Raw genomic sequence first — 8,615 nt, 5'->3', positions numbered from 1 at the left:
GATTGTTGAACCCACTGCTTACTCATCCCAAGCACCAGATATTAATGACATTTTAAAGACATCCATCCCTGGCTTCCTGGGGTCCTTGTAGAGACTCAAGGAGAACACACTAAAAGTACAGAAAACTTACTTTGTTCTTGAGGAGACTTTGTAAGAACAATTTTTTCAAAGATGGGAGGATTTTTGAGTATTTCTGCCGTATAGATTTGTGGGTGTATTGAACTACAGTCATTTTGGTTAACTATATGCTTTATTTGACCATGTTCCTAAAGAAGGCATTCCCCAAATACCCATGGACATGATAGAAAAATAAACAAGCTGAAATGAACAAGCTGTACCCACACACTGGCTGACAGAGGGAAATATTCTGAACTTCTTACTCTACTTTTCTCTTTAGTCCGGGTTCCCATTCTGCTCCATGTACTCCACACCATTGTGTGTCATTGTAAAGAAACAAGAGCAATGAGGAGAACTGACCAGAGGTAAAATGGTCGAGTGTGGCTCTTGGTCCGTTGACTTCCATTACCGGTATCTTTTTTTCTTCTTTAAAGGTCATCTTGGCTCCACAGTGGTGGAAACCCTTACAACCTGGTCCATGGCAACTGGCAGGACTCAGAGGCTTGGAATCATGAGACAGGCTTCCCACACCTTTATCTGGTTTTGACTGCAGATACATAGAATTGACTGGGAGCAAAAGGACACACACCTGGCTAACAACAGCTGGTGACTGCTTTCAGGTCTTCCTCAGGCCCCTGAAATTGAGCCAGTCAGAAACACATTTTTTATTTGTTTGTTTTTGATGGTGTGGGTTCAATACCTTTTCCTGGGATATAAAGGGGAGGCCCTTAGTTTTAGCTGCAGCAGGAGGAATTTTGTTACCACAAGAAATAGTTAAGTTCAACCATTTCTTTGGCCCATGCTCAAAATTCAACTTCTCCAGGAGAGTATCTGCTTGGCCATGTTAAAAGTCACCAGCCCAGGCTCTGACTGCCTGGGCCAGGGAGAGGCAGGATCTGGCCTCCTTAGATTCTAGATTCTAAGTGGGAAATGGGTACCTGGATTTACCAACCCACCAATGCCCCATGGAATACCAAAGAAGCAATTCTACAAAAGGGAAACCAAGTGATGTTAGGAAGGGGGAATACCACTAAATGACCACATTACACGAACCTACCTACCCCTTTGCTCCCAAACTCAGACATCTGTATAACCAACAATAAACCCTTAAAAAGTTTTAGTTGATAAGGGCTTGAAGAGCCTTAAATGTTTGTAAACATGTATTTAGTATGCATAATTCACTTAAATCTTTCTGATAACCTAGTAAGTAGAAGTTACAACTCCCATTTAAGATGAAAGAACTGAGGTTTATGGAGATAAATATTTTCCCACAGTCATCCAAGTAATAAACGGAGAAGCTGTAATTCAAGCTCAGTTCTGTTTGACCTAACACTGACGCTGGTACCACAATACTGGGGAAGCCCCAGATGCAAGCAGGGCATATTAACTGACCTGATGTTTTAGGAGAGAGTTTAGCACATTAATTAGCACACAGTAATTGAGAGGACCTATATAACGCATTTTAAAAATTGACACCAGACTTGGAAAAACGAGATCCACCTGCCACAAATCACAGGAAAAACACCCAGTTTACTGAAGACCAAAGACAAGGTAGTTTTCTTTAGCATCCTCCACGAGGACAAACAGAAGAGTGTGGTCAGCGAACTTTCCAGTTTGTTGCATGACATGAAAAAAGAGGTGATCAAACTTTCACTATTCTTCAGGTTCCAGCTGCTAACCACTGGTCATAGGTCACAAGGCAGGAGGACCCTCATGAACGGGATTAGCGCCTCTACAAAAGACACCCCTTCCACCGTTGGAGGATGCAATTACAAGACGGCCCTCCATAGAACCTGGTCATGCTGACATCATAATCTCAGACTTCAAGCCTCCAGATGTTGTTTATAAGCCACGTGATCTGTGGCATTCTGTTATAGCAGCTTGACGCAAGACATACAGTATCCCTAATTCAAGTGGATTCATCATTCATTATACTAAGATGTGATCTGGTGAACAGGCAAAAAGGCTTCTCACTAATGCTCACTGGACTCCGTCTCCTCACTCATAAAACAAAGAGGTTGAAGCCAACGATCTGTAGGTTTCTTTGTGTCTCCAACATTTTGTGCATTGGTGAGTACACAAGTGCATTTTGCAGTATTAGGTCTGACAGAAGATAATTTTGTAGACTTCCCAGGCAGCATGTGAAAACTCAGAGGCTCTTCTGCTGGTCCCTGGGCTTCATAATAACTTGCCCAGCTGTAAAGGGGGACACCTTCCCAGGGCATCTTATTTTTTTCTGATGTAATTTTCTGGTTCTCATGTTCTTTCTTCCACCTTGTTTAGCTTTTATTTTAATGATTTCTCATCAGCAAAGGACAAACCAGCAGTTACCCTTGGGCATGGTACTCACTCCAGGGAGAATATTGGAAATTTTTGACTTTTTGGTCTTTCAGTATAGTCAAATCTGAACATTTAAATGTTAAAACACATGAGTTTTCTTTTTCACACATCACTTTAAAATTTCGTCTTTATGTAACAAGATTTTTTGAAATTAGGTTGACAAGTAGGTTATGTATCTGTGACTTACACTTTAGGATAGTACAAAGGACTTTATAAAATATTTATTATAAGAAGGACATATTATGGTTGACGATCACCACTGTAAACGTACCCCGAGGCTAGCCTGGTTTGCAATGGGGAGGAAGATAGGAAAGAAACTGTTGTACATTTGCTCAATACTACTCAGGTACTGTGCTTTGCTCTGTATGTTATCTCATTTATGCATGCTAACTTATCCTTCTAAGGTGGCAGGTAGTATTACTTTCCTTTCACAGATGAAGACGCTGGGACTTAAGGAAATTTATTAACTTCTTCATTCCTTCATGAAATATTTTCGTGGCTCCTATGTGCATTCTAGGTGTTTGGGAGAGACAGAAAGGACACAATTTCTGCCATCAAGGAAATATTTGAGTCGAGAGAGATAACAAAGCAAAGCAGTAAGTAAATAAGTCAAGTCACATCGCGTTGGGTGTCATGAAGACAGGTGAATGAAATGCCTTGAGAAAACTTGCCCAAAGTCACATAACCAGTGAGTGGTGGGGGGTCCAAATGAACGAAGACATTGCTTTTTGATTGCAGTAACCACGGCACTACCATTACTAATATCAAATGACAAGGTCATCACCCCTTCTAACATTGTCTAAAAAGATGCCAGCATGTGTGGATGAAAAACCAGGGAGAAAGCTGTTCAAAGCAACTATTACTAAACATTTTTTTCTTGTTGCATTCCTGTCAGATGAAGTTTGTCTCTCTCTCTCTGTCTCTCTCTCTGCCCTCCTAACACTGTTACAACAGTTTCTGGTTCTGCACTGTGCAATATCTTAGCGTGTGATGTTACTAATACTTATTAAAATGCATTTCTAAGTAAATAATGTTAAATGTTTTTCTGATCTTTTTAAGTTTATTTATTATGGGAGAGAAAGAGATCATGAGTAGGGGAGGGACAGAGAGAAAGAACCCCAAGCAGGCTCCGCACTCATGTGTGGAGTCTGCCGTGGGCCTGGAACTCACGAAACGTGAGATCATGACCTGACCCAAAACCAAGAATTGGACGCTTAACCCAATGAGCCACCTAGGTGCCCCCATTTTCTGATTTCTTAACATCTGATTTCAGAAACATCTTCAGTTTTATTCCCCCGTGGAAATCTGTCACACCCAACTTGTGATAAGCACATCCACTCTATGAGATGAGAAGAATGTGTGCTGAAAACCCAGATGTAGACATTCTTTTTTAAAAAAAAATTTTTTTTACATTTATTTATTTTTGAGAGACAGAGAGAGACAGGGCATGAGCAGGGGAGGGACAGAGAAAGAGGGAGACACAGAATCCAAAGCAGGCTTCAGGTTCTGAGCTGTCAGCACAGAGCCTGATGTGGGGCTCGAACCCACAAACCGTGAGATCATGACCTGAGCTGAAGTTGGACGCTTAACCAAGTGAGCCACCCAGGCGCCCCTAGATGTAGACACTCTTAAAGATGAGACAGCAGGGCCTTTGGGCCAGACATCCAGAAAGGTGATTAGACCCTTCCTATGGATATGTGGCAGGGAGGTAAATAAAGCCTTCTATTAAAGAAAGGAAAGAAAAGCAACCAACAGGTAAAAAGAGATGACCTATAAACCTAAAGTATATATAGTCTGTGAGAATGCTTGGGAAAAAATTATACAGCTAAAAAACTTGCAAAGTTATGTTCTACCCTGCATTAGAAAATGTAGTGACTTCTAGTCACTTAAAGAGAAAGACAGGTAGGTCTTCTGATGTCTTAAAATTTTGTTCAAGTTATGTATTCCTTTAGTAAACTTGGTAATTAGCAAATCTTATGTTTGGGGTTTTTAATCATGATTTCAACTCTCTTGGGAAAAAAAAAGAATGCAACAGAAAAGACAGCTCTTCTCTATGGGTCCTGGTGACGGCTGCCAAGGAAAGCATCCTCCTGGGCCTCTTAGCTACAGACCCAGCAAGACTTTTGATACTGTGGCTATTTTCCTAAAAGAAAACAGCCTCCCTGGAGAAATCGAAAGCTTCAGGGGGACACACTCTGTAACGTCCAGCTTATAACATAATGACATTCCCACCCAGGCATCATGCAGAGCTCATGTAAGTTCTTAAATTACCTGTGTTTACTGAAAACATGTCAAACATCTAGTTATCTTCTTCATTCATTCTTTAGCTTTTATGTGATATTCTTCAAGATCTTCAGAGATAAATAATATTCGAAATGGCTACAGCAAATAAAAGGTAATTTTATATATATTTCATAGAAATTGTCCCACTGTCATCCTGGACTATTCCTTACCATTATGGATGCTCAATATTTTGACAGAAGCCAATCTAACATTTCTGCTTTAAGTATGTTTCTTTAAAGGCACACTTCTCCCTAAGAGTAATTAACAGTCTTACAATGAACAGCACGGTTAATTTCTCCAGTTGCATAACTTGAATTGATTTCATAAATCTGATAAAATTGAGTTCATAACTTTAAATTGTTTCCGTAATAATTTTTTTAGTATTCACCACCAAGTCAGCACTGGTCAGCTCAGACTCTGGGGAATTCAGTATCTATCTCGTACACTCGGTTCATCTTTTGCAACTATATTGGCCAACTTGCAAATTTATCTGTAGCATGCCTGGATGGTTATGTAGAGAAAACAGCTACTCTCTGGGGGCTAATGTCTCTTCTCCACCAATCAGAATGCAGTTCATGATTCATTAGGTTTGTTGGCTAGATTATTTAACTTAATTCAGTATAAATTATTTAATTCCTAAGGTCTTCCTGGTATTCAATATGAATGAAACAATTATTCCTGGACACAATCATCCAAATACCACCATGCAGTTTTACCAAATCCCAAGCCAGTTGTTAAGTCCATCTATCTGCTGCTTTACATAAACTACTCATGCTGAGTTTTTGAGGGTTATAACATTACTGAAATTGTTTGGATTCAGTAAGGGATTATATGTTATTGTATATTTAATGAGAGAACATCCCAATTACATAGTAATGTGAGAAATCGTAAACTATTGCTAGGTAGCAGTTGTGTCCTTGTTGTGATAGCTTCCTTTCTTTTGTTATCTTTCTCATGGGGAAGGGAGCTCTGTTTTTTTCCAAATGTAATTCTGCTGCTTAGAAGGCTTCCTTTAGGCTAACCATCCCCAGACATCATGACTATCTGGTCAATGGTTGGTCGAAGTAGCATAGACGGCAGGTCTTTTTTCTCTCCTATTGGAATTTCTATGACCGTGTCTCTAAACATGGTATGCCATGTCTTAGATTGGGCTCTCTGGAAACGGGTTCGGAGGCAGACAATGGTCTGTTTCTTGCAGGGAAGTGAGCAAGTCAGGAGTGGTAGCGGATTTGCACTGCACCCTGCAGCTCTGCTGATCCTACGTGGCACTCGGAGACTGAGACGATCTTTGTATCTCTGTATCATCCAGTCACTGGCTGTGGGCTCCTCTCTGGGAGGAGGCACGGCCCTGTGGCCAAAGGCAATTTCTATCAAAAGTTGTCAGCGGCTGAAGCAGCTGGGGAAATGAGGGGCTCAGTCCTAAGGAGAGATCTTGCAACACCATCGATCCCCTGGCCCCATTCTTAGGAAATCCTGGATAAGGAATACTGACAAAGACTGAGATATGAAGGAACAGCATTCTTTCATTTATACACAGTCTTGGTTTCTTCCCCTCAATAAAGCTCAACTTAAATCTGTAAAAAAAAATTACTATCCTTTTTCCTCCTTTTCCTTCTCTCCCTCCTTTGTCCTAAACAAGGCCAAGAATGGAATGGAATAAGGTAGACCCCAGAGAATTTCGCCCTGGAGAATAACCAACAGTGGAGCAGCGTGGTGCCGTTCCCATGAGACCTAGCTGGAACCCGGGGAGCTGGCGTTGCAAAGGGCTGCTTAGAGACCTGGGAAGAAAAGGGCACTTGGCAAAGGGAAGAAGCTGTTTAGGTTTAGGAGAGGTAGGTTATAAATGACAATTTGGTTTTTTCCCTCTTACTCCCTACTGAAGCAAGCACAATGCGTTGTGTACTCACACTGGCATTTCCCTGGCTAGCCACACTTGATCACCCCTCCAATCTTAAAGGAGGCTCCTTGCCACTTTCATGTGTTATCAAGGACCACCTTCCCCACCCACACCTCTATCTGTCCTATTGCTTGCTTTCCCATGATCCCTTCTTTCATTTATTTACTCAGTCATTAATCGCTGCATTTATCTATGGACCTCCTCATATGTACCGGTTCTGCTCTGGAGAGCGTGGTTCTTGATACATTGTCTGGAGCTTTGGATACTTGTTTTGTTTCCTTTTTGGTTCTTGTCTGTTCCTGTCACTTGTACTCACAGCAGGTCCTGATCTTTGCTCTCCAGGTAGGTGTGAGACTCGTCTAGTTCCTCTGTTTCTTGTTATCAGAGTCCACTGATGTCTGCTTGATGAGTCTGGCCTCGTCTCCACATAAGGTCTTTAAATGGCTTCTGAGAACTGCTTTGGCCTTGAGTCAGAACCATTTCCTTGGAACACAGATACTCTGCGGCACCACCTGTGATCCACTGCCACCAAATCCACTGTGAGCAAAGGGCAAATACATCTCCAAATAAACATGTCTATGGCAAGGGCTGAACGGAAAAGCCAGATCATGGAAGAGGAGCACAACACATCCAAATGTGGAAAAGACGAACAATAAAACTAGACTCACAGCTTGTCTCTGATAACAAATTAATCATTTGACTTTGTGTGCATAGTTATTTGCCTCTCTCCCAGGGACTGAACCTACCTAAAAAACCATTTTACTTCTAGTTTGGAAAACACCTTGATGTTTTGATTTTATTCTGGTCCAGTAGTTCCAGATCCATTTGCTTTTGGCTTTAAGTGGTTCCTTTGGTTGGTTTTTTTTTTTTTATTGTTTGTTTATTTTTGAAAGAGAAACAGAGATGGAGTGTGATCAGGGAAGAGGCAGAGAGAGAGAGAGAGAGAGAGAGAGAGAGAGAGAAAGAGAGAGCGCGAGATACAGAATCCAAAGCAGGTTCCAGGCTCCAAGCTGTTAGCAAAGAGCCTGATGCGGGGCTCCAAACCACAAACTGTGAGATCATGACCTGAGCCAAAGTCGGACGCTTAACCAACTGAGCCACCCAGGCACCCCTCTTTTTTGTTATTTTAAAGATCTTTTTTATTTTCTTGCTCCAAAATGTTGGATTTTTATTTTATGACTTGTTTCATTGTACGTTCCTTTTCAAAGGGAATAAGTCAACAGATTGAGCGCACTTGTTCTGAAGCTTAATACCTATTTAGACTTTTCAATGTATCAATCTACCTTGATGCCAACATGAAGGATGCCAGGGTAACAAGAGCTGTCCTAAGTATGTTGCGTGCATTAACTCCTTTAACCACACAATAGCTCCATGGCAGGGCATTGTTATTTCCAATTTATAGATAAGGAAACAGAGGGACAGAGAGTAACTTGCCCTCTCTCACCAGGAAATCCAACTCCAAAGCTATGCTCTCGGCCATTAAGATACACTCTCTGGTTGGAAATGCACTCAAAGATCATTGCAAAGTCCGATTATAATGCCCATTTTGTTTTGAATGCTTTCCTGCTACTCCCTCATGCTATGGCAGACTTCTTCCATGATCTCTGTTCTGTTTATTCAAGCCAGTAGTCCACAGCTGGTGAAAATTCACTTACTATGCAGCTTAAACACAGGAGCCTGCTTTTCTGTCTCACTTCATCATTGACTTTCCATATATTTTCTATTTTCACTCGAAGCTGTAACTGGAGTCCCTTGACTATCTCTGTTAATTTTTTCTCCTTGCCATGTTTCGTTTTTCATTTAAATTTTCTAACAGTGTTATCTGAGTTAGTAAAGATAGAACTTTTATGAAAGACTCAATATCAAAATTAAGTTGCATTGCAAGGTATTATGGGTAAAATTGGAAGGAAGGGCATTAAAAAACCTCCACTGCGGTTCTCTGACTGAGTCTATTTGAGGCTAATGCAATAATCTTGGC

The 8,615-nt window shown here is 41.1% G+C and overlaps 1 long non-coding RNA gene across 2 annotated transcripts; it reads left to right on the top strand.

Moving 5' to 3' along the window:
* The first annotated feature begins 1,871 nt into the window (after positions 1-1,871).
* LOC113603449 (uncharacterized) lies at positions 1,872-7,319 on the top strand. 2 transcript variants are annotated; one of them, XR_008289257.1, is made up of 5 exons: positions 1,872-2,187; positions 2,975-3,053; positions 4,785-4,852; positions 6,380-6,576; positions 6,984-7,319. It is a non-coding gene; the product is annotated as an uncharacterized LOC113603449 (long non-coding RNA). The 2 variants fall into 2 exon arrangements; XR_003425043.2 differs by having other exon boundaries at positions 1,874-2,187; positions 6,380-6,572; positions 7,023-7,319.
* The last annotated feature ends 1,296 nt before the right edge of the window (positions 7,320-8,615 follow it).

The sequence above is a fragment of the Acinonyx jubatus genome, chromosome A1, assembly GCF_027475565.1.
Source record: "Acinonyx jubatus isolate Ajub_Pintada_27869175 chromosome A1, VMU_Ajub_asm_v1.0, whole genome shotgun sequence".
Taxonomy (NCBI): Eukaryota; Metazoa; Chordata; class Mammalia; order Carnivora; family Felidae; genus Acinonyx; species Acinonyx jubatus.
This window is presented reverse-complemented; position numbering and strand designations above follow the sequence as displayed.